The sequence below is a fragment of the Phalangium opilio genome, unplaced genomic scaffold, assembly GCF_054372755.1.
Source record: "Phalangium opilio isolate 3A_F unplaced genomic scaffold, DU_Popi_V2 ptg000082l_1, whole genome shotgun sequence".
Taxonomy (NCBI): Eukaryota; Metazoa; Arthropoda; class Arachnida; order Opiliones; family Phalangiidae; genus Phalangium; species Phalangium opilio.
Genome location: NW_028324189.1, coordinates 17,036,237 through 17,057,616, shown reverse-complemented (window position 1 = coordinate 17,057,616; position 21,380 = coordinate 17,036,237). Strand labels below are relative to the sequence as shown.

Sequence of the window (21,380 nt, the reverse complement as noted above, 5' to 3'; positions counted from 1 at the left end):
CTCGGCAACGGCCATATCACGCTGAAAACACTGGTTCACGTCCGATCACCGAAGTAAAGCAGCGTCGAGCGCATACAGTACTTGGGAATACTGCGTGCCGTTTGTTTTTCACTTTTGTTTCCTCTTTTAAATTCCACCAGATATGAAAAAAGCAAACATATCTTCTTTTTGTTATTGTTTTATAAAGATGAAGGTTAATTAAATTCAAATTATTAACTAGCACCATCGGCAACGGCCATATCACGCTGAATACACCGGTTCTCGTCCGATAACCAAAGTTAAGCAGCGTCGAGCGCAGTCAGTAGTTGGGAGGGCGACCACTTAGGAACACCGCGTGCCGTTGGCTTTTTCAATTTTTTTTCCTCTTTTAAATTCCAATAGATATGAAAAAAGCAAACATATTTTCTTTTTGTTATTGTTTGAAAAAGATGAAGGTTAATTTGTCTCACTTAATTTAAATTCGAATTATTATCTAGCACTCTCGGCAACGGCCATATCACGCTGAGAACACCGGTTCTCGTCCGATCGCAGACGTTAGCAGCGTCGAGCGCAGTCAGTACTTGGGAATACTGCGTGCCGTTTGCTTTTTCACTTTTGTTTCCTCTTTCAAATTCCACCAGATATGAAAAAAGCAAACATATCTTCTTTTTGTTATTGTTTTATAAAGAAGAAAGTTAATTAAATTCAAATTATTAACTAGCATTCTCGGCAACGGCCATATCACGCTGAATACACCGGTTCTCGTCCGATAACCGAAGTTAAGCAGCGTCGAGCGCAGTCACTACTTGGGAGGGAGACCACTTAGGAACACTGCGTGCCGTTGGCTTTTTCACTTTTTTTTCCTCTTTTAAATTTTAATAGATATGAAAAAAGCAAACATGTTTTCTTTTTGTTATTGTTTTAAAATGATGAAGGTTAATTTTTCTCACTTAATTTAAATTCGAATTATTAACTAGCACTCTCGGCAACGGCCATATCACGCTGAGAACACCGGTTCTCGTCCGATCGCCGACGTTAGCAGCGTCGAGCGCAGTCAGTACTTGGGAATACTGCGTGCCGTTTGTTTTTTCACTTTTGTTTCCTCTTTTAAATTCCACCAGATATGAAAAAAGCAAACATATCTTCTTTTTGTTATTGTTTTATAAAGATGAAGGTTAATTAAATTCAAATTATTAACCAGCACTCTCGGCAACGGCCATATCACGCTGAATTCACCGGTTCTCGTCCGATAACCGAAGTTAAGCAGCGTCGAGCGCAGTCACTACTTGGGAGGGAGACCACTTAGGAACACTGCGTGCCGTTGGCTTTTTCACTTTTTTTTCCTCTTTTAAATTTTAATAGATATGAAAAAAGCAAACATGTTTTCTTTTTGTTATTGTTTTAAAATGATGAAGGTTAATTTTTCTCACTTAATTTAAATTCGAATTATTAACTAGCACTCTCGGTAACGGCCATATCACGCTGAAAACACCGGTTCACGTCCGATCACCGAAGTTAAGCAGCGTCGAGCGCATACAGTACTTGGGAATACTGCGTGCCGTTTGTTTTTTCACTTTTGTTTCCTCTTTTAAATTCCACCAGATATGAAAAAAGCAAACATATCTTCTTTTTGTTATTGTTTTATAAAGATGAAGGTTAATTAAATTCAAATTATTAACTAGCACTCTCGGCAACGGCCATATCACGCTGAATTCACCGGTTCTCGTCCGATAACCGAAGTTAAGCAGCGTCGAGCGCAGTCACTACTTGGGAGGGAGACCACTTAGGAACACTGCGTGCCGTTGGCTTTTTCACTTTTTTTTCCTCTTTTAAATTTTAATAGATATGAAAAATGCAAACATGTTTTCTTTTTGTTATTGTTTTAAAATGATGAAGGTTAATTTGTCTCACTTAATTTAAATTCGAATAATTAACTAGCACTCTCGGCAACGGCCATATCACGCTGAGAACACCGGTTCTCGTCCGATCGCCGACGTTAGCAGCGTCGAGCGCAGTCAGTACTTGGGAATACTGCGTGCCGTTTGCTTTTTCACTTTTGTTTCCTCTTTCAAATTCCACCAGATATGAAAAAAGCAAACATATCTTCTTTTTGTTATTGTTTTATAAAGATGAAGGTTAATTAAATTCAAATTATTAACTAGCACTATCGGCAACGGCCATATCACGCTGAGAACACCGGTTCTCGTCCGATCGCCGACGTTAGCAGCGTCGAGCGCAGTCAGTACTTGGGAATACTGCGTGCCGTTTGCTTTTTCACTTTTGTTTCCTCTTTCAAATTCCACCAGATATGAAAAAAGCAAACATATCTTCTTTTTGTTATTGTTTTATAAAGATGAAGGTTAATTAAATTCAAATTATTAACTAGCACTCTCGGCAACGGCCATATCACGCTGAATTCACCGGTTCTCGTCCGATAACCGAAGTTAAGCAGCGTCGAGCGCAGTCACTACTTGGGAGGGAGACCACTTAGGAACACTGCGTGCCGTTGGCTTTTTCACTTTTTTTTCCTCTTTTAAATTTTAATAGATATGAAAAATGCAAACATGTTTTCTTTTTGTTATTGTTTTAAAATGATGAAGGTTAATTTGTCTCACTTAATTTAAATTCGAATAATTAACTAGCACTCTCGGCAACGGCCATATCACGCTGAGAACACCGGTTCTCGTCCGATCGCCGACGTTAGCAGCGTCGAGCGCAGTCAGTACTTGGGAATACTGCGTGCCGTTTGCTTTTTCACTTTTGTTTCCTCTTTCAAATTCCACCAGATATGAAAAAAGCAAACATATCTTCTTTTTGTTATTGTTTTATAAAGATGAAGGTTAATTAAATTCAAATTATTAACTAGCACTATCGGCAACGGCCATATCACGCTGAGAACACCGGTTCTCGTCCGATCGCCGACGTTAGCAGCGTCGAGCGCAGTCAGTACTTGGGAATACTGCGTGCCGTTTGCTTTTTCACTTTTGTTTCCTCTTTCAAATTCCACCAGATATGAAAAAAGCAAACATATCTCCTTTTTGTTATTGTTTTATAAAGAAGAAAGTTAATTAAATTCAAATTATTAACTAGCATTCTCGGCAACGGCCATATCACGCTGAATACACCGGTTCTCGTCCGATAACCGAAGTTAAGCAGCGTCGAGCGCAGTCATTACTTGGGAGGGAGACCACTTAGAAACACTGCGTGCCGTTGGCTTTTTCACTTTATTTTCCCTTTTTAAATTTTAATAGATATGTAAAAAGCAAACAGGTTTTCTTTTTGTTATTGTTTTAAAATGATGAAGGTTAATTTGTCTCACTTAATTTAAATTCGAATTATTAACTAGCACTCTCGGCAACGGCCATATCACGCTGAGAACACCGGTTCTCGTCCGATCGCCGACGTTAGCAGCGTCGAGCGCAGTCAGTACTTGGGAATACTGCGTGCCGTTTGTTTTTTCACTTTTGTTTCCTCTTTTAAATTCCACCAGATATGAAAAAAGCAAACATATCTTCTTTTTGTTATTGTTTTATAAAGATGAAGGTTAATTAAATTCAAATTATTAACAAGCACACTCGGCAACGGCCATATCACGCTGAATACACCGGTTCTCGTCCGATAACCAAAGTTAAGCAGCGTCGAGCGCAGTCAGTACTTGGGAGGGCGACCACTTAGGAACACTGCGTGCCGTTAGCTTTTTCACTTTTTTTTCCTCTTTTAAATTCCAAAAGATATGAAAAAAGCAAACATATTTTCTTTTTGTTATTGTTTGAAAAAGATGAAGGTTAATTTGTCTCACTTAATTTAAATTCGAATTAATATCTAGCACTCTCGGCAACGGCCATATCACGCTGAGAACACCTGTTCTCGTCCGATCGCCGACGTTAGCAGCGTCGAGCGCAGTCAGTACTTGGGAATACTGCGTGCCGTTTGCTTTTTCACTTTTGTTTCCTCTTTCAAATTCCACCAGATATGAAAAAAGCAAACATATCTTCTTTTTTGTTATTGTTTTATAATGATGAAAGTTAATTAAATTCAAATTATTAACTAGCACTCTCGGTAACGGCAATATCACGCTGAATACCCCGGTTCTCGTCCGATAACCGAAGTTAAGCAGCGTCGAGCGCAGTCACTACTTGCGAGGGAGACCACTTAGGAACACTGCGTGCCGTTGGCTTTTTCACTTTTTTTCCTCTTTTAAATTTTAATAGATATGAAGAAAGCAAACATGTTTTCTTTTTGTTATTGTTTTAAAATGATGAAGGTTAATTTGTCTCACTTAATTTAAATTCGAATTATTAACTAGCACTATCGGCAACGGCCATATCACGCTGAGAACACCGGTTCTCGTCCGATCGCCGACGTTAGCAGCGTCGAGCGCAGTCAGTACTTGGGAATACTGCGTGCCGTTTGCTTTTTCACTTTTGTTTCCTCTTTCAAATTCCACCAGATATGAAAAAAGCAAACATATCTCCTTTTTGTTATTGTTTTATAAAGAAGAAAGTTAATTAAATTCAAATTATTAACTAGCATTCTCGGCAACGGCCATATCACGCTGAATACACCGGTTCTCGTCCGATAACCGAAGTTAAGCAGCGTCGAGCGCAGTCATTACTTGGGAGGGAGACCACTTAGAAACACTGCGTGCCGTTGGCTTTTTCACTTTATTTTCCCTTTTTAAATTTTAATAGATATGTAAAAAGCAAACAGGTTTTCTTTTTGTTATTGTTTTAAAATGATGAAGGTTAATTTGTCTCACTTAATTTAAATTCGAATTATTAACTAGCACTCTCGGCAACGGCCATATCACGCTGAGAACACCGGTTCTCGTCCGATCGCCGACGTTAGCAGCGTCGAGCGCAGTCAGTACTTGGGAATACTGCGTGCCGTTTGTTTTTTCACTTTTGTTTCCTCTTTTAAATTCCACCAGATATGAAAAAAGCAAACATATCTTCTTTTTGTTATTGTTTTATAAAGATGAAGGTTAATTAAATTCAAATTATTAACAAGCACACTCGGCAACGGCCATATCACGCTGAATACACCGGTTCTCGTCCGATAACCAAAGTTAAGCAGCGTCGAGCGCAGTCAGTACTTGGGAGGGCGACCACTTAGGAACACTGCGTGCCGTTAGCTTTTTCACTTTTTTTTCCTCTTTTAAATTCCAAAAGATATGAAAAAAGCAAACATATTTTCTTTTTGTTATTGTTTGAAAAAGATGAAGGTTAATTTGTCTCACTTAATTTAAATTCGAATTAATATCTAGCACTCTCGGCAACGGCCATATCACGCTGAGAACACCTGTTCTCGTCCGATCGCCGACGTTAGCAGCGTCGAGCGCAGTCAGTACTTGGGAATACTGCGTGCCGTTTGCTTTTTCACTTTTGTTTCCTCTTTCAAATTCCACCAGATATGAAAAAAGCAAACATATCTTCTTTTTTGTTATTGTTTTATAATGATGAAAGTTAATTAAATTCAAATTATTAACTAGCACTCTCGGTAACGGCAATATCACGCTGAATACCCCGGTTCTCGTCCGATAACCGAAGTTAAGCAGCGTCGAGCGCAGTCACTACTTGCGAGGGAGACCACTTAGGAACACTGCGTGCCGTTGGCTTTTTCACTTTTTTTCCTCTTTTAAATTTTAATAGATATGAAGAAAGCAAACATGTTTTCTTTTTGTTATTGTTTTAAAATGATGAAGGTTAATTTGTCTCACTTAATTTAAATTCGAATTATTAACTAGCACTCTCGGCAACGGCCATATCACGATGAAAACACCGGTTCACTTCCGATCAACGAAGTTATGCAGCGTCGAGCGCATACAGTACTTGGGAATACTGCGTGCCGTTTGTTTTTTCACTTTTGTTTCCTCTTTTAAATTCCACCAGATATGAAAAAAGCAAACATATCTTCTTTTTGTTATTGTTTTATAAAGATGAAGGTTAATTAAATTCAAATTATTAACTAGCACTCTCGGCAACGGCCATATCACGCTGAATTCACCGGTTCTCGTCCGATAACCGAAGTTAAGCAGCGTCGAGCGCAGTCACTACTTGGGAGGGAGACCACTTAGGAACACTGCGTGCCGTTGGCTTTTTCACTTTTTTTCCTCTTTAAATTTTAATAGATATGCGAAAAGCAAACATGTTTTCTTTTTGTTATTGTTTTAAAATGATGAAGGTTAATTTGTCTGACTTAATTTAAATTCGAATTATTAACTAGCACTCTCGGCAACGGCCATATCACGCTGAAAACACCGGTTCACGTCCGATCACCGAAGTAACGCAGCGTCGAGCGCATACAGTACTTGGGAATACTGCGTGCCGTTTGTTTTTTCACTTTTGTTTCCTCTTTTAAATTCCACCAGATATGAAAAAAGCAAACATATCTTCTTTTTGTTATTGTTTTATAAAGATGAAGGTTAATTAAATTCAAATTATTAACAAGCACACTCGGCAACGGCCATATCACGCTGAATTCACTGGTTCTCGTCCGATAACCGAAGTTAAGCAGCGTCGAGCGCAGTCACTACTTGGGAGGGAGACCACTTAGGAACACTGCGTGCCGTTGGCTTTTTCACTTTTTTTTCCTCTTTTAATTTTTAATAAATATGTAAAAAGCAAACAGGTTTTCTTTTTGTTATTGTTTTAAAATGATGAAGGTTAATTTGTCTCATTTAATTTAAATTCGAATTTTAACTAACACTCTCGGCAACGGACATATCACGCTGAAAACACCGGTTCACGTCCGATCACCGAAGTTAAGCAGCGTCGAGCGCATACAGTACTTGGGAATACTGCGTGCCGTTTGTTTTTTCACTTTTGTTTCCTCTTTTAAATTCCACCAGATATGAAAAAAGCAAACATATCTTCTTTTTGTTATTGTTTTATAAAGATGAAGGTTAATTAAATTCAAATTATTAACTAGCACTCTCGGCAACGGCCATATCACGCTGAATTCACTGGCTCTCGTCCGATAACCGAAGTTAAGCAGCGTCGAGCGCAGTCACTACTTGGGAGGGAGACCTCTTAGGAACACTGCGTGCCGTTGGCTTTTTCACTTTTTTTTCCTCTTTTAATTTTTAATAGATATGTAAAAAGCAAACAGGTTTTCTTTTTGTTATTGTTTTAAAATGATGAAGGTTAATTTGTCTCACTTAATTTAAATTCGAATTATTAACTAACACTCTCGGCAACGGCCATATCACGCTGAAAACACCGGTTCACTTCCGATCACCGAAGTTAAGCAGCGTCGAGCGCATACAGTACTTGGGAATACTGCGTGCCGTTGGCTTTTTCACTTTTGTTTCCTCTTTTAAATTCCACCAGATATGAAAAAAGCAAACATATCTTCTTTTTTGTTATTGTTTTATAAAGATAAAAGTTAATTAAATTCAAATTATTAAGTAGTATTCTCGGCAACGGCCATACCACGCTGAATACACCGGTTCTCGTCCGATAACCGAAGTTAAGCAGCGTCGAGCGCAGTCACTTCTTGGGAGGGAGACCACTTAGGAACACTGCGTGCCGTTGGCTTTTTCACTTTTTTTTCCTCTTTTAAATTTTAATAGATATGAAAAAAGCAAACACGTTTTCTTTTTGTTATTGTTTTAAAATGATGAAGGTTAATTTGTCTCACTTAATTTAAATTCGAATTGTTAACTAGCACTCTCGGCAACGGCCATATCACGCTGAAAACACCGGTTCACGTCCGATCACCGAAGTTAAGCAGCGTCGAGCGCATACAGTACTTGGGAATACTGCGTGCCGTTTGCTTTTTCACTTTTGTTTCCTCTTTTAAATTCCACCAGATATGAAAAAAGCAAACATATCTTCTTTTTGTTATTGTTTTATAAAGATGAAAGTTAATTAAATTCAAATTATTAACTAGCACTCTCGGCAACGGCCATATCACGCTGAATATACCGATTCTCGTCCGATAACCGAAGTTAAGCAGCGTCGAGCGCAGTCATTACTTGGGAGGAAGACCACTTAGGAACACTGCGTGCCGTTGGCTTTTTCACTATTTTTTCATCTTTTAAATTTTAATAGATATGAAAAAAGCAAACACGTTTTCTTTTTGTTATTGTTTTAAAATGATGAAGGTTAATTTGTCTCACTTAATTTAAATTCTAATTATTAACTAGCACTCTCGGCAACGGCCATATCACGCTGAAAACACCGGTTCACATCCGATCACCGAAGTAAAGCAGCGTCGAGCGCATACAGTACTTGGGAATACTGCGTGCCGTTTGCTTTTTCACTTTTGTTTCCTCTTTTAAATTCCACCAGATATGAAAATAGCAAACATATCTTCTTTTTGTTATTGTTTTATAAAGAAGAAAGTTAATTAAATTCAAATTATTAACTAGCATTCTCGGCAACGGCCATATCACGCTGAATACACCGGTTCTCGTCAGATAACTGAAGTTAAGCAGCGTCGAGCGCAGTCATTACTTGGGAGGGAGACCACTTAGGAACACTGCGTGCCGTTGGCTTTTTCACTTTTTTTTTCCTCGTTTAAATTTTAATAGATATGAAAAAAGCAAACATGTTTTCTTTTTGTTATTGTTTTAAAATGATGAAGGTTAATTTGTCTCACTTAATTTAAATTCGAATTATTAACTAGCACTCTCGGCAACGGCCATATCACGCTGAAAACACCGGTTCACGTCCGATCACCGAAGTTAAGCAGCGTCGAGCGCATACAGTACTTGGGAATACTGCGTGCCGTTTGTTTTTTCACTTTTGTTTCCTCTTTTAAATTCCACCAGATATGAAAAAAGCAAACATATCTTCTTTTTGTTATTGTTTTATAAAGATGAAGGTTAATTAAATTCAAATTATTAACTAGCACTCTCGGCAACGGCCATATCACGCTGAATACACCGGTTCTCGTCCGATAACCGAAGTTAAGCAGCGTCGAGCGCAGTCAGTACTTGGGAGGGCGACCACTTAGGAACACTGCGTGCCGTTAGCTTTTTCACTTTTTTTTCCTCTTTTAAATTTTAATAGATATGAAAAAAGCAAACATATTTTCTTTTTGTTATTGTTTTAAAATGATGAAGGTTAATTTGTCTCACTTAATTTAAATTCGAATTATTATCTAGCACTCTCGGCAACGGCCATATCACGCTGAAAACACCGGTTCACGTCCGATCACCGAAGTTAAGCAACGTCGAGCGCATACAGTACTTGGGAATACTGCGTGCCGTTTGCTTTTTCACTTTTGTTTCCTCTTTTAAATTCCACCAGATATGAAAATAGCAAACATATCTTCTTTTTGTTATTGTTTTATAAAGAAGAAAGTTAACTAAATTCAAATTATTAACTAGCATTCTCGGCAACGGCCATATCACGCTGAATACACCGATTCTCGTCCGATAACCGAAGTTAAGCACCGTCGAGCGCAGTCACTACTTGGGAGGGAGACCACTTAGGAACACTGCGTGCCGTTGGCTTTTTCACTTTTTTTTTCCTCTTTTAAATTTTAAGAGATATGAAAAAAGCAAACACGTTTTCTTTTTGTTATTGTTTTAAAATGATGAAGGTTAATTTGTCTCACTTAATTTAAATTCGAATTATTAACTAGCACTCTCGGCAACGGCCATATCACGCTGAAAACACCGGTTCACGTCCGATCACCGAAGTTAAGCAGCGTCGAGCGCATACTTGGGAATACTGCGTGCCGTTTGCTTTTTCACTTTTGTTTCCTCTTTTAAATTCCACCAGATATGAAAAAAGCAAACATATCTTCTTTTTGTTATTGTTTTATAAAGATGAAAGTTAATTAAATTCAAATTATTAACTAGCACTCTCGGCAACGGCCATATCACGCTGAATATACCGATTCTCGTCCGATAACCGAAGTTAAGCAGCGTCGAGCGCAGTCATTACTTGGGAGGGAGACCACTTATAAACACTGCGTGCCGTTGGCTTTTTCACTTTTTTTTCCTCTTTTAAATTTTAATAGATATGAAAAAAGCAAACACGTTTTCTTTTTGTTATTGTTTTAAAATGATGAAGGTTAATTTGTCTCACTTAATTTAAATTCGAATTATTAACTAGCACTCTCGGCAACGGCCATATCACGCTGAAAACACCGGTTCACATCCGATCACCGAAGTAAAGCAGCGTCGAGCGCATACAGTACTTGGGAATACTGCGTGCCGTTTGCTTTTTCACTTTTGTTTCCTCTTTTAAATTCCACCAGATATGAAAATAGCAAACATATCTTCTTTTTGTTATTGTTTTATAAAGAAGAAAGTTAATTAAATTCAAATTATTAACTAGCATTCTCGGCAACGGCCATATCACGCTGATTACACCGATTCTCGTCCGATACCCGAAGTTAAGCAGCGTCGAGCGCAGTCATTACTTGGGAGGAAGACCACTTAGGAACACTGCGTGCCGTTGGCTTTTTCACTATTTTTTCATCTTTTAAATTTTAATAGATATGAAAAAAGCAAACACGTTTTCTTTTTGTTATTGTTTTAAAATGATGAAGGTTAATTTGTCTCACTTAATTTAAATTCTAATTATTAACTAGCACTCTCGGCAACGGCCATATCACGCTGAAAACACCGGTTCACGTCCGATCACCGAAGTTAAGCAGCGTCGAGCGCATACAGTACTTGGGAATACTGCGTGCCGTTGGCTTTTTCACTTTTGTTTCCTCTTTTAAATTCCACCAGATATGAAAAAAGCAAACATATCTTCTTTTTTGTTATTGTTTTATAAAGATAAAAGTTAATTAAATTCAAATTATTAAGTAGTATTCTCGGCAACGGCCATACCACGCTGAATACACCGGTTCTCGTCCGATAACCGAAGTTAAGCAGCGTCGAGCGCAGTCACTTCTTGGGAGGGAGACCACTTAGGAACACTGCGTGCCGTTGGCTTTTTCACTTTTTTTTCCTCTTTTAAATTTTAATAGATATGAAAAAAGCAAACACGTTTTCTTTTTGTTATTGTTTTAAAATGATGAAGGTTAATTTGTCTCACTTAATTTAAATTCGAATTATTAACTAGCACTCTCGGCAACGGCCATATCACGCTGAAAACACCGGTTCACGTCCGATCACCGAAGTTAAGCAGCGTCGAGCGCATACAGTACTTGGGAATACTGCGTGCCGTTTGCTTTTTCACTTTTGTTTCCTCTTTTAAATTCCACCAGATATGAAAAAAGCAAACATATCTTCTTTTTGTTATTGTTTTATAAAGATGAAAGTTAATTAAATTCAAATTATTAACTAGCACTCTCGGCAACGGCCATATCACGCTGAATATACCGATTCTCGTCCGATAACCGAAGTTAAGCAGCGTCGAGCGCAGTCATTACTTGGGAGGGAGACCACTTATAAACACTGCGTGCCGTTGGCTTTTTCACTTTTTTTTCCTCTTTTAAATTTTAATAGATATGAAAAAAGCAAACACGTTTTCTTTTTGTTATTGTTTTAAAATGATGAAGGTTAATTTGTCTCACTTAATTTAAATTCGAATTATTAACTAGCACTCTCGGCAACGGCCATATCACGCTGAAAACACCGGTTCACATCCGATCACCGAAGTAAAGCAGCGTCGAGCGCATACAGTACTTGGGAATACTGCGTGCCGTTTGCTTTTTCACTTTTGTTTCCTCTTTTAAATTCCACCAGATATGAAAATAGCAAACATATCTTCTTTTTGTTATTGTTTTATAAAGAAGAAAGTTAATTAAATTCAAATTATTAACTAGCATTCTCGGCAACGGCCATATCACGCTGAATACACCGATTCTCGTCCGATACCCGAAGTTAAGCAGCGTCGAGCGCAGTCATTACTTGGGAGGAAGACCACTTAGGAACACTGCGTGCCGTTGGCTTTTTCACTATTTTTTCATCTTTTAAATTTTAATAGATATGAAAAAAGCAAACACGTTTTCTTTTTGTTATTGTTTTAAAATGATGAAGGTTAATTTGTCTCACTTAATTTAAATTCTAATTATTAACTAGCACTCTCGGCAACGGCCATATCACGCTGAAAACACCGGTTCACGTCCGATCACCGAAGTTAAGCAGCGTCGAGCGCATACAGTACTTGGGAATACTGCGTGCCGTTGGCTTTTTCACTTTTGTTTCCTCTTTTAAATTCCACCAGATATGAAAAAAGCAAACATATCTTCTTTTTTGTTATTGTTTTATAAAGATAAAAGTTAATTAAATTCAAATTATTAAGTAGTATTCTCGGCAACGGCCATACCACGCTGAATACACCGGTTCTCGTCCGATAACCGAAGTTAAGCAGCGTCGAGCGCAGTCACTTCTTGGGAGGGAGACCACTTAGGAACACTGCGTGCCGTTGGCTTTTTCACTTTTTTTTCCTCTTTTAAATTTTAATAGATATGAAAAAAGCAAACACGTTTTCTTTTTGTTATTGTTTTAAAATGATGAAGGTTAATTTGTCTCACTTAATTTAAATTCGAATTATTAACTAGCACTCTCGGCAACGGCCATATCACGCTGAAAACACCGGTTCACGTCCGATCACCGAAGTTAAGCAGCGTCGAGCGCATACAGTACTTGGGAATACTGCGTGCCGTTTGCTTTTTCACTTTTGTTTCCTCTTTTAAATTCCACCAGATATGAAAAAAGCAAACATATCTTCTTTTTGTTATTGTTTTATAAAGATGAAAGTTAATTAAATTCAAATTATTAACTAGCACTCTCGGCAACGGCCATATCACGCTGAATATACCGATTCTCGTCCGATAACCGAAGTTAAGCAGCGTCGAGCGCAGTCATTACTTGGGAGGGAGACCACTTATAAACACTGCGTGCCGTTGGCTTTTTCACTTTTTTTTCCTCTTTTAAATTTTAATAGATATGAAAAAAGCAAACACGTTTTCTTTTTGTTATTGTTTTAAAATGATGAAGGTTAATTTGTCTCACTTAATTTAAATTCTAATTATTAACTAGCACTCTCGGCAACGGCCATATCACGCTGAAAACACCGGTTCACATCCGATCACCGAAGTAAAGCAGCGTCGAGCGCATACAGTACTTGGGAATACTGCGTGCCGTTTGCTTTTTCACTTTTGTTTCCTCTTTTAAATTCCACCAGATATGAAAATAGCAAACATATCTTCTTTTTGTTATTGTTTTATAAAGAAGAAAGTTAATTAAATTCAAATTATTAACTAGCATTCTCGGCAACGGCCATATCACGCTGAATACACCGGTTCTCGTCAGATAACCGAAGTTAAGCAGCGTCGAGCGCAGTCATTACTTGGGAGGGAGACCACTTAGGAACACTGCGTGCCGTTGGCTTTTTCACTTTTTTTTTCCTCGTTTAAATTTTAATAGATATGAAAAAAGCAAACATGTTTTCTTTTTGTTATTGTTTTAAAATGATGAAGGTTAATTTGTCTCACTTAATTTAAATTCGAATTATTAACTAGCACTCTCGGCAACGGCCATATCACGCTGAAAACACCGGTTCACGTCCGATCACCGAAGTTAAGCAGCGTCGAGCGCATACAGTACTTGGGAATACTGCGTGCCGTTTGTTTTTTCACTTTTGTTTCCTCTTTTAAATTCCACCAGATATGAAAAAAGCAAACATATCTTCTTTTTGTTATTGTTTTATAAAGATGAAGGTTAATTAAATTCAAATTATTAACTAGCACTCTCGGCAACGGCCATATCACGCTGAATACACCGGTTCTCGTCCGATAACCGAAGTTAAGCAGCGTCGAGCGCAGTCAGTACTTGGGAGGGCGACCACTTAGGAACACTGCGTGCCGTTAGCTTTTTCACTTTTTTTTCCTCTTTTAAATTCCAAAAGATATGAAAAAAGCAAACATATTTTCTTTTTGTTATTGTTTGAAAAAGATGAAGGTTAATTTGTCTCACTTAATTTAAATTCGAATTATTATCTAGCACTCTCGGCAACGGCCATATCACGCTGAAAACACCGGTTCACGTCAAATCACCGAAGTTAAGCAACGTCGAGCGCATACAGTACTTGGGAATACTGCGTGCCGTTTGCTTTTTCACTTTTGTTTCCTCTTTTAAATTCCACCAGATATGAAAATAGCAAACATATCTTCTTTTTGTTATTGTTTTATAAAGAAGAAAGTTAACTAAATTCAAATTATTAACTAGCATTCTCGGCAACGGCCATATCACGCTGAATACACCGATTCTCGTCCGATAACCGAAGTTAAGCAGCGTCGAGCGCAGTCACTACTTGGGAGGGAGACCACTTAGGAACACTGCGTGCCGTTGGCTTTTTCACTTTTTTTTTCCTCTTTTAAATTTTAAGAGATATGAAAAAAGCAAACACGTTTTCTTTTTGTTATTGTTTTAAAATGATGAAGGTTAATTTGTCTCACTTAATTTAAATTCGAATTATTAACTAGCACTCTCGGCAACGGCCATATCACGCTGAAAACACCGGTTCACGTCCGATCACCGAAGTTAAGCAGCGTCGAGCGCATACAGTACTTGGGAATACTGCGTGCCGTTTGCTTTTTCACTTTTGTTTCCTCTTTTAAATTCCACCAGATATGAAAAAAGCAAACATATCTTCTTTTTGTTATTGTTTTATAAAGATGAAAGTTAATTAAATTCAAATTATTAACTAGCACTCTCGGCAACGGCCATATCACGCTGAATATACCGATTCTCGTCCGATAACCGAAGTTAAGCAGCGTCGAGCGCAGTCATTACTTGGGAGGGAGACCACTTATAAACACTGCGTGCCGTTGGCTTTTTCACTTTTTTTTCCTCTTTTAAATTTTAATAGATATGAAAAAAGCAAACACGTTTTCTTTTTGTTATTGTTTTAAAATGATGAAGGTTAATTTGTCTCACTTAATTTAAATTCGAATTATTAACTAGCACTCTCGGCAACGGCCATATCACGCTGAAAACACCGGTTCACATCCGATCACCGAAGTAAAGCAGCGTCGAGCGCATACAGTACTTGGGAATACTGCGTGCCGTTTGCTTTTTCACTTTTGTTTCCTCTTTTAAATTCCACCAGATATGAAAATAGCAAACATATCTTCTTTTTGTTATTGTTTTATAAAGAAGAAAGTTAATTAAATTCAAATTATTAACTAGCATTCTCGGCAACGGCCATATCACGCTGAATACACCGATTCTCGTCCGATACCCGAAGTTAAGCAGCGTCGAGCGCAGTCATTACTTGGGAGGAAGACCACTTAGGAACACTGCGTGCCGTTGGCTTTTTCACTATTTTTTCATCTTTTAAATTTTAATAGATATGAAAAAAGCAAACACGTTTTCTTTTTGTTATTGTTTTAAAATGATGAAGGTTAATTTGTCTCACTTAATTTAAATTCTAATTATTAACTAGCACTCTCGGCAACGGCCATATCACGCTGAAAACACCGGTTCACATCCGATCACCGAAGTAAAGCAGCGTCGAGCGCATACAGTACTTGGGAATACTGCGTGCCGTTTGCTTTTTCACTTTTGTTTCCTCTTTTAAATTCCACCAGATATGAAAATAGCAAACATATCTTCTTTTTGTTATTGTTTTATAAAGAAGAAAGTTAATTAAATTCAAATTATTAACTAGCATTCTCGGCAACGGCCATATCACGCTGAATACACCGGTTCTCGTCAGATAACCGAAGTTAAGCAGCGTCGAGCGCACTCATTACTTGGGAGGGAGACCACTTAGGAACACTGCGTGCCGTTGGCTTTTTCACTTTTTTTTTCCTCGTTTAAATTTTAATAGATATGAAAAAAGCAAACATGTTTTCTTTTTGTTATTGTTTTAAAATGATGAAGGTTAATTTGTCTCACTTAATTTAAATTCGAATTATTAACTAGCACTCTCGGCAACGGCCATATCACGCTGAAAACACCGGTTCACGTCCGATCACCGAAGTTAAGCAGCGTCGAGCGCATACAGTACTTGGGAATACTGCGTGCCGTTTGTTTTTTCACTTTTGTTTCCTCTTTTAAATTCCACCAGATATGAAAAAAGCAAACATATCTTCTTTTTGTTATTGTTTTATAAAGAAGAAAGTTAATTAAATTCAAATTATTAACTAGCATTCTCGGCAACGGCCATATCACGATGAATACACCGGTTCTCGTCCGATAACCGAAGTTAAGCAGCGTCGAGCGCAGTCACTACTTGGGAGGGAGACCACTTAGGAACACTGCGTGCCGTTAGCTTTTTCACTTTTTTTTTCTCTTTTAAATTCCAATAGATATGAAAAAAGCAAACATATTTTCTTTTTGTTATTGTTTGAAAAAGATGAAGGTTAATTTGTCTCACTTAATTTAAATTCGAATTATTATCTAGCACTCTCGGCAACGGCCATATCACGCTGAGAACACCGGTTCTCGTCCGATCGCCGACGATAGCAGCATCGAGCGCAGTCAGTACTTGGGAATACTGCGTGCCGTTTGCTTTCTCACTTTTGTTTCCTCTTTCAAATTCCACCAGATATAAAAAAAGCAAACATATCTTCTTTTTGTTATTGTTTTATAAAGATGAAAGTTAATTAAATTCAAATTATTAACTAGCACTCTCGGCAACGGCCATGTCACGCTGAAAACACCGATTCTCGTCCGATAATCGAAGTTAAGCAGCGTCGAGCGCAGTCATTACTTGGGAGGGAGACCACTTAGGAACACTGCGTGCCGTTGGCTTTTTCACTTTTTTTCCTCTTTTAAATTTTAATAGATATGAAAAAAGCAAACACGTTTTCTTTTTGTTATTGTTTTAAAATGATGAAGGTTAATTTGTCTCACTTAATTTAAATTCGAATTATTAACTAGCACTCTCGGCAACGGCCATATCACGCTGAAAACACCGGTTCACGTCCGATCACCGAAGTAAAGCAGCGTCGAGCGCATACAGTACTTGGGAATACTGCGTGCCGTTTGCTTTTTCACTTTTGTTTCCTCTTTTAAATTCCACCAGATATGAAAAAAGCAAACATATCTTCTTTTTGTTATTGTTTTATAAAGAAGAAAGTTAATTAAATTCAAATTATTAACTAGCATTCTCGGCAACGGCCATATCACGATGAATACACCGGTTCTCGTCCGATAACCGAAGTTAAGCAGCGTCGAGCGCAGTCACTACTTGGGAGGGAGACCACTTAGGAACACTGCGTGCCGTTAGCTTTTTCACTTTTTTTTTCTCTTTTAAATTCCAATAGATATGAAAAAAGCAAACATATTTTCTTTTTGTTATTGTTTGAAAAAGATGAAGGTTAATTTGTCTCACTTAATTTAAATTCGAATTATTATCTAGCACTCTCGGCAACGGCCATATCACGCTGAGAACACCGGTTCTCGTCCGATCGCCGACGATAGCAGCATCGAGCGCAGTCAGTACTTGGGAATACTGCGTGCCGTTTGCTTTTTCACTTTTGTTTCCTCTTTCAAATTCCACCAGATATAAAAAAAGCAAACATATCTTCTTTTTGTTATTGTTTTATAAAGATGAAAGTTAATTAAATTCAAATTATTAACTAGCACTCTCGGCAACGGCCATGTCACGCTGAAAACACCGATTCTCGTCCGATAATCGAAGTTAAGCAGCGTCGAGCGCAGTCATTACTTGGGAGGGAGACCACTTAGGAACACTGCGTGCCGTTGGCTTTTTCACTTTTTTTCCTCTTTTAAATTTTAATAGATATGAAAAAAGCAAACACGTTTTCTTTTTGTTATTGTTTTAAAATGATGAAGGTAAATTTGTCTCACTTAATTTAAATTCGAATTATTAACTAGCACTCTCGGCAACGGCCATATCACGCTGAAAACACCGGTTCACGTCCGATCACCGAAGTAAAGCAGCGTCGAGCGCATACAGTACTTGGGAATACTGCGTGCCGTTTGCTTTTTCACTTTTGTTACCTCTTTTAAATTCCACCAGATATGAAAATAGCAAACATATCTTCTTTTTGTTATTGTTTTATAAAGAAGAAAGTTAATTAAATTCAAATTATTAACTAGCATTCTCGGCAACGGCCATATCACGCTGAATACACCGATTCTCGTCCGATAACCGAAGTTAAGCAGCGTCGAGCGCAGTCACTACTTGGGAGGGAGACCACTTAGGAACACTGCGTGCCGTTGGCTTTTTCACTTTTTTTTTCCTCTTTTAAATTTTAAGAGATATGAAAAAAGCAAACATGTTTTCTTTTTGTTATTGTTTTAAAATGATGAAGGTTAATTTGTCTCACTTAATTTAAATTCGAATTATTAACTTGCACTCTCGGCAACGGCCATATCACGCTGAATACACCGGTTCTCGTCCGATAACCGAAGTTAAGCAGCGTCGAGCGCAGTCAGTACTTGGGAGGGCGACCACTTAGGAACACTGCGTGCCGTTAGCTTTTTCACTTTTTTTTTCTCTTTTAAATTCCAATAGATATGAAAAAAGCAAACATATTTTCTTTTTGTTATTGTTTGAAAAAGATGAAGGTTAATTTGTCTCACTTAATTTAAATTCGAATTATTATCTAGCACTCTCGGCAACGGCCATATCACGCTGAATACACCGGTTCTCGTCCGATAACCGAAGTTAAGCAGCGTCGAGCGCAGTTGGTACTTGGGAGGGCGACCACTTAGGAACACTGCGTGCCGTTAGCTTTTTCACTTTTTTTTTCTCTTTTAAATTCCAATAGATATGAAAAAAGCAAACATATTTTCTTTTTGTTATTGTTTGAAAAAGATGAAGGTTAATTTGTCTCACTTAATTTAAATTCGAATTATTAACTTGCACTCTCGGCAACGGCCATATCACGCTGAATACACCGGTTCTCGTCCGATAACCGAAGTTAAGCAGCGTCGAGCGCAGTCAGTACTTGGGAATACTGCGTGCCGTTTGCTTTTTCACTTTTGTTTCCTCTTTCAAATTCCACCAGATATAAAAAAAGCAAACATATCTTCTTTTTGTTATTGTTTTATAAAGATGAAAGTTAATTAAATTCAAATTATTAACTAGCACTCTCGGCAACGGCCATGTCACGCTGAAAACACCGATTCTCGTCCGATAATCGAAGTTAAGCAGCGTCGAGCGCAGTCATTACTTGGGAGGGAGACCACTTAGGAACACTGCGTGCCGTTGGCTTTTTCACTTTTTTTCCTCTTTCAATTTTAATAGATATGAAAAAAGCAAACACGTTTTCTTTTTGTTATTGTTTTAAAATGATGAAGGTTAATTTGTCTCACTTAATTTAAATTCGAATTATTAACTAGCACTCTCGGCAACGGCCATATTACGCTGAAAACACCGGTTCACGTCCGATCACCGAAGTAAAGCTGCGTCGAGCGCATACAGTACTTGGGAATACTGCGTGCCGTTTGCTTTTTCACTTTTGTTTCTTCTTTTAAATTCCACCAGATATGAAAAAAGCAAACATATCTTCTTTTTGTTATTGTTTTATAAGGATGAAGGTTAATTAAATTCAAATTATTAACTAGCACTCTCGGCAACGGCCATGTCACGCTGAAAACACCGATTCTCGTCCGATAATCGAAGTTAAGCAGCGTCGAGCGCAGTCATTACTTGGGAGGGAGACCACTTAGGAACACTGCGTGCCGTTGGCTTTTTCACTTTTTTTCCTCTTTCAATTTTAATAGATATGAAAAAAGCAAACACGTTTTCTTTTTGTTATTGTTTTAAAATGATGAAGGTTAATTTGTCTCACTTAATTTAAATTCGAATTATTAACTAGCACTCTCGGCAACGGCCATATCACGCTGAAAACACCGGTTCACGTCCGATCACCGAAGTAAAGCTGCGTCGAGCGCATACAGTACTTGGGAATACTGCGTGCCGTTTGCTTTTTCACTTTTGTTTCTTCTTTTAAATTCCACCAGATATGAAAAAAGCAAACATATCTTCTTTTTGTTATTGTTTTATAAGGATGAAGGTTAATTAAATTCAAATTATTAACTAGCATTCTCGGCAACGGCCATATCACGCTGAATACACCGATTCTCGTCCGATAACCGAAGTTAAGCAGCGTCGAGCGCAGTCACTACTTGGGAGGGAGACCACTTAGGAACACTGCGTGCCGTTGGCTTTTTCACTTTTTTTTTCCTCTTTTTAATTTTAAGAGATATGAAAAAAGCAAACATGTTTTCTTTTTGTTATTGTTTTAAAATGATGAAGGTTAATTTGTCTCACTTAATTTAAATTCGAATTATTAACTTGCACTCTCGGCAACGGCCATATAACGCTGAATACACCGGTTCTCGTCCGATAACCGAAGTTAAGCAGCGTCGAGCGCAGTCAGTACTTGGGAGGGCGACCACTTAGGAACACTGCGTGCCGTTCGCTTTTTCACTTTTTTTTTCTCTTTTAAATTCCAATAGATATGAAAAAAGCAAACATATTTTCTTTTTGTTATTGTTTGAAAAAGATGAAGGTTAATTTGTCTCACTTAATTTAAATTCGAATTATTATCTAGCACTCTCGGAACGGGCATATCACGCTGAGAACACCGGTTCTCGTCCGATCGCCGACGATAGCAGCGTCGAGCGCAGTCAGTACTTGGGAATACTGCGTGCCGTTTGCTTTTTCACTTTTGTTTCCTCTTTCAAATTCCACCAGATATAAAAAAAGCAAACATATCTTCTTTTTGTTATTGTTTTATAAAGATGAAAGTTAATTAAATTCAAATTATTAACTAGCACTCTCGGCAACGGCCATATCACGCTGAAAACACCGATTCTCGTCCGATAATCGAAGTTAAGCAGCGTCGAGCGCAGTCATTGCTTGGGAGGGAGACCACTTAGGAACACTGCGTGCCGTTGGCTTTTTTCACTTTTTTTCCTCTTTTAAATTTTAATAGATATGAAAAAAGCAAACACGTTTTCTTTTTGTTATTGTTTTAAAATGATGAAGGTTAATTTGTCTCACTTAATTTAAATACGAATTATTAACTAGCACTCTCGGAAACGGCCATATCACGCTGAAAACACCGGTTCACGTCCGATCACCGAAGTAAAGCAGCGTCGAGCGCATACAGTACTTGGGAATACTGCGTGCCGTTTGCTTTTTCACTTTTGTTTCTTCTTTTAAATTCCACCAGATATGAAAAAAGCAAACATATCTTCTTTTTGTTATTGTTTTATAAGGATGAAGGTTAATTAAATTCAAATTATTAACTAGCACTCTCGGAACGGCCATATCACGCTGAATACACCGGTTCTCGTCCGATAACCGAAGTTAAGCAGCGTCGAGCGCAGTCAGTACTTGGGAGGGCGACCACTTAGGAACACTGCGTGCCGTTAACTTTTTCACTTTTTTTTCCTCTTTTAAATTCCAATAGATATGAAAAAAGCAAACATATTTTCTTTTTGTTATTGTTTGAAAAAGATGAAGGTTAATTTGTCTCACTTAATTTAAATT

General features: G+C 37.9%; 61 pseudogenes; all 61 read left to right on the top strand.

Annotated features, from left to right (window-relative positions):
* The first annotated feature begins 227 nt into the window (after positions 1–227).
* On the top strand, positions 228–346 carry LOC149653099 (5S ribosomal RNA; annotated as a pseudogene).
* Positions 347–707: 361 nt separating this feature from the next.
* On the top strand, positions 708–826 carry LOC149653098 (5S ribosomal RNA; annotated as a pseudogene).
* A 361-nt stretch (positions 827–1,187) lies between these two features.
* On the top strand, positions 1,188–1,306 carry LOC149653097 (5S ribosomal RNA; annotated as a pseudogene).
* Positions 1,307–1,443: 137 nt separating this feature from the next.
* Positions 1,444–1,546, top strand: LOC149653096 (5S ribosomal RNA; annotated as a pseudogene).
* Positions 1,547–1,668: 122 nt separating this feature from the next.
* On the top strand, positions 1,669–1,787 carry LOC149653095 (5S ribosomal RNA; annotated as a pseudogene).
* A 585-nt stretch (positions 1,788–2,372) lies between these two features.
* LOC149653094 (5S ribosomal RNA) lies at positions 2,373–2,491 on the top strand (annotated as a pseudogene).
* Positions 2,492–3,076: 585 nt separating this feature from the next.
* Positions 3,077–3,195, top strand: LOC149653093 (5S ribosomal RNA; annotated as a pseudogene).
* Positions 3,196–3,556: 361 nt separating this feature from the next.
* Positions 3,557–3,675, top strand: LOC149653092 (5S ribosomal RNA; annotated as a pseudogene).
* A 362-nt stretch (positions 3,676–4,037) lies between these two features.
* On the top strand, positions 4,038–4,156 carry LOC149653091 (5S ribosomal RNA; annotated as a pseudogene).
* Positions 4,157–4,516: 360 nt separating this feature from the next.
* Positions 4,517–4,635, top strand: LOC149653090 (5S ribosomal RNA; annotated as a pseudogene).
* A 361-nt stretch (positions 4,636–4,996) lies between these two features.
* Positions 4,997–5,115, top strand: LOC149653089 (5S ribosomal RNA; annotated as a pseudogene).
* Positions 5,116–5,477: 362 nt separating this feature from the next.
* Positions 5,478–5,596, top strand: LOC149653088 (5S ribosomal RNA; annotated as a pseudogene).
* Positions 5,597–5,957: 361 nt separating this feature from the next.
* LOC149653087 (5S ribosomal RNA) lies at positions 5,958–6,076 on the top strand (annotated as a pseudogene).
* A 360-nt stretch (positions 6,077–6,436) lies between these two features.
* LOC149653086 (5S ribosomal RNA) lies at positions 6,437–6,555 on the top strand (annotated as a pseudogene).
* Positions 6,556–6,916: 361 nt separating this feature from the next.
* LOC149653085 (5S ribosomal RNA) lies at positions 6,917–7,035 on the top strand (annotated as a pseudogene).
* Positions 7,036–7,172: 137 nt separating this feature from the next.
* LOC149653084 (5S ribosomal RNA) lies at positions 7,173–7,275 on the top strand (annotated as a pseudogene).
* A 123-nt stretch (positions 7,276–7,398) lies between these two features.
* On the top strand, positions 7,399–7,517 carry LOC149653083 (5S ribosomal RNA; annotated as a pseudogene).
* Positions 7,518–7,654: 137 nt separating this feature from the next.
* Positions 7,655–7,757, top strand: LOC149653082 (5S ribosomal RNA; annotated as a pseudogene).
* A 122-nt stretch (positions 7,758–7,879) lies between these two features.
* Positions 7,880–7,998, top strand: LOC149653081 (5S ribosomal RNA; annotated as a pseudogene).
* Positions 7,999–8,135: 137 nt separating this feature from the next.
* On the top strand, positions 8,136–8,238 carry LOC149653080 (5S ribosomal RNA; annotated as a pseudogene).
* Positions 8,239–8,360: 122 nt separating this feature from the next.
* On the top strand, positions 8,361–8,479 carry LOC149653079 (5S ribosomal RNA; annotated as a pseudogene).
* Positions 8,480–8,842: 363 nt separating this feature from the next.
* LOC149653078 (5S ribosomal RNA) lies at positions 8,843–8,961 on the top strand (annotated as a pseudogene).
* Positions 8,962–9,323: 362 nt separating this feature from the next.
* LOC149653077 (5S ribosomal RNA) lies at positions 9,324–9,442 on the top strand (annotated as a pseudogene).
* A 358-nt stretch (positions 9,443–9,800) lies between these two features.
* On the top strand, positions 9,801–9,919 carry LOC149653076 (5S ribosomal RNA; annotated as a pseudogene).
* Positions 9,920–10,056: 137 nt separating this feature from the next.
* LOC149653075 (5S ribosomal RNA) lies at positions 10,057–10,159 on the top strand (annotated as a pseudogene).
* Positions 10,160–10,281: 122 nt separating this feature from the next.
* Positions 10,282–10,400, top strand: LOC149653074 (5S ribosomal RNA; annotated as a pseudogene).
* Positions 10,401–10,537: 137 nt separating this feature from the next.
* Positions 10,538–10,640, top strand: LOC149653073 (5S ribosomal RNA; annotated as a pseudogene).
* A 123-nt stretch (positions 10,641–10,763) lies between these two features.
* On the top strand, positions 10,764–10,882 carry LOC149653072 (5S ribosomal RNA; annotated as a pseudogene).
* A 137-nt stretch (positions 10,883–11,019) lies between these two features.
* Positions 11,020–11,122, top strand: LOC149653071 (5S ribosomal RNA; annotated as a pseudogene).
* A 122-nt stretch (positions 11,123–11,244) lies between these two features.
* On the top strand, positions 11,245–11,363 carry LOC149653070 (5S ribosomal RNA; annotated as a pseudogene).
* A 137-nt stretch (positions 11,364–11,500) lies between these two features.
* Positions 11,501–11,603, top strand: LOC149653069 (5S ribosomal RNA; annotated as a pseudogene).
* A 122-nt stretch (positions 11,604–11,725) lies between these two features.
* Positions 11,726–11,844, top strand: LOC149653068 (5S ribosomal RNA; annotated as a pseudogene).
* A 137-nt stretch (positions 11,845–11,981) lies between these two features.
* LOC149653067 (5S ribosomal RNA) lies at positions 11,982–12,084 on the top strand (annotated as a pseudogene).
* A 123-nt stretch (positions 12,085–12,207) lies between these two features.
* LOC149653066 (5S ribosomal RNA) lies at positions 12,208–12,326 on the top strand (annotated as a pseudogene).
* Positions 12,327–12,463: 137 nt separating this feature from the next.
* Positions 12,464–12,566, top strand: LOC149653065 (5S ribosomal RNA; annotated as a pseudogene).
* Positions 12,567–12,688: 122 nt separating this feature from the next.
* Positions 12,689–12,807, top strand: LOC149653064 (5S ribosomal RNA; annotated as a pseudogene).
* Positions 12,808–12,944: 137 nt separating this feature from the next.
* On the top strand, positions 12,945–13,047 carry LOC149653063 (5S ribosomal RNA; annotated as a pseudogene).
* Positions 13,048–13,169: 122 nt separating this feature from the next.
* On the top strand, positions 13,170–13,288 carry LOC149653062 (5S ribosomal RNA; annotated as a pseudogene).
* Positions 13,289–13,651: 363 nt separating this feature from the next.
* Positions 13,652–13,770, top strand: LOC149653061 (5S ribosomal RNA; annotated as a pseudogene).
* Positions 13,771–14,132: 362 nt separating this feature from the next.
* LOC149653060 (5S ribosomal RNA) lies at positions 14,133–14,251 on the top strand (annotated as a pseudogene).
* A 138-nt stretch (positions 14,252–14,389) lies between these two features.
* On the top strand, positions 14,390–14,492 carry LOC149653059 (5S ribosomal RNA; annotated as a pseudogene).
* A 122-nt stretch (positions 14,493–14,614) lies between these two features.
* LOC149653058 (5S ribosomal RNA) lies at positions 14,615–14,733 on the top strand (annotated as a pseudogene).
* A 137-nt stretch (positions 14,734–14,870) lies between these two features.
* LOC149653057 (5S ribosomal RNA) lies at positions 14,871–14,973 on the top strand (annotated as a pseudogene).
* A 122-nt stretch (positions 14,974–15,095) lies between these two features.
* LOC149653056 (5S ribosomal RNA) lies at positions 15,096–15,214 on the top strand (annotated as a pseudogene).
* Positions 15,215–15,351: 137 nt separating this feature from the next.
* On the top strand, positions 15,352–15,454 carry LOC149653055 (5S ribosomal RNA; annotated as a pseudogene).
* Positions 15,455–15,576: 122 nt separating this feature from the next.
* LOC149653054 (5S ribosomal RNA) lies at positions 15,577–15,695 on the top strand (annotated as a pseudogene).
* A 363-nt stretch (positions 15,696–16,058) lies between these two features.
* LOC149653053 (5S ribosomal RNA) lies at positions 16,059–16,177 on the top strand (annotated as a pseudogene).
* A 361-nt stretch (positions 16,178–16,538) lies between these two features.
* Positions 16,539–16,657, top strand: LOC149653052 (5S ribosomal RNA; annotated as a pseudogene).
* A 361-nt stretch (positions 16,658–17,018) lies between these two features.
* Positions 17,019–17,137, top strand: LOC149653051 (5S ribosomal RNA; annotated as a pseudogene).
* A 361-nt stretch (positions 17,138–17,498) lies between these two features.
* On the top strand, positions 17,499–17,617 carry LOC149653050 (5S ribosomal RNA; annotated as a pseudogene).
* Positions 17,618–17,978: 361 nt separating this feature from the next.
* LOC149653049 (5S ribosomal RNA) lies at positions 17,979–18,097 on the top strand (annotated as a pseudogene).
* Positions 18,098–18,235: 138 nt separating this feature from the next.
* Positions 18,236–18,354, top strand: LOC149653048 (5S ribosomal RNA; annotated as a pseudogene).
* Positions 18,355–18,491: 137 nt separating this feature from the next.
* LOC149653047 (5S ribosomal RNA) lies at positions 18,492–18,610 on the top strand (annotated as a pseudogene).
* Positions 18,611–18,747: 137 nt separating this feature from the next.
* LOC149653046 (5S ribosomal RNA) lies at positions 18,748–18,850 on the top strand (annotated as a pseudogene).
* A 122-nt stretch (positions 18,851–18,972) lies between these two features.
* Positions 18,973–19,091, top strand: LOC149653045 (5S ribosomal RNA; annotated as a pseudogene).
* A 360-nt stretch (positions 19,092–19,451) lies between these two features.
* On the top strand, positions 19,452–19,570 carry LOC149653044 (5S ribosomal RNA; annotated as a pseudogene).
* A 360-nt stretch (positions 19,571–19,930) lies between these two features.
* Positions 19,931–20,049, top strand: LOC149653043 (5S ribosomal RNA; annotated as a pseudogene).
* A 138-nt stretch (positions 20,050–20,187) lies between these two features.
* LOC149653042 (5S ribosomal RNA) lies at positions 20,188–20,306 on the top strand (annotated as a pseudogene).
* A 360-nt stretch (positions 20,307–20,666) lies between these two features.
* LOC149653041 (5S ribosomal RNA) lies at positions 20,667–20,785 on the top strand (annotated as a pseudogene).
* Positions 20,786–20,922: 137 nt separating this feature from the next.
* Positions 20,923–21,025, top strand: LOC149653040 (5S ribosomal RNA; annotated as a pseudogene).
* A 121-nt stretch (positions 21,026–21,146) lies between these two features.
* Positions 21,147–21,265, top strand: LOC149653039 (5S ribosomal RNA; annotated as a pseudogene).
* Positions 21,266–21,380: the final 115 nt, after the last annotated feature.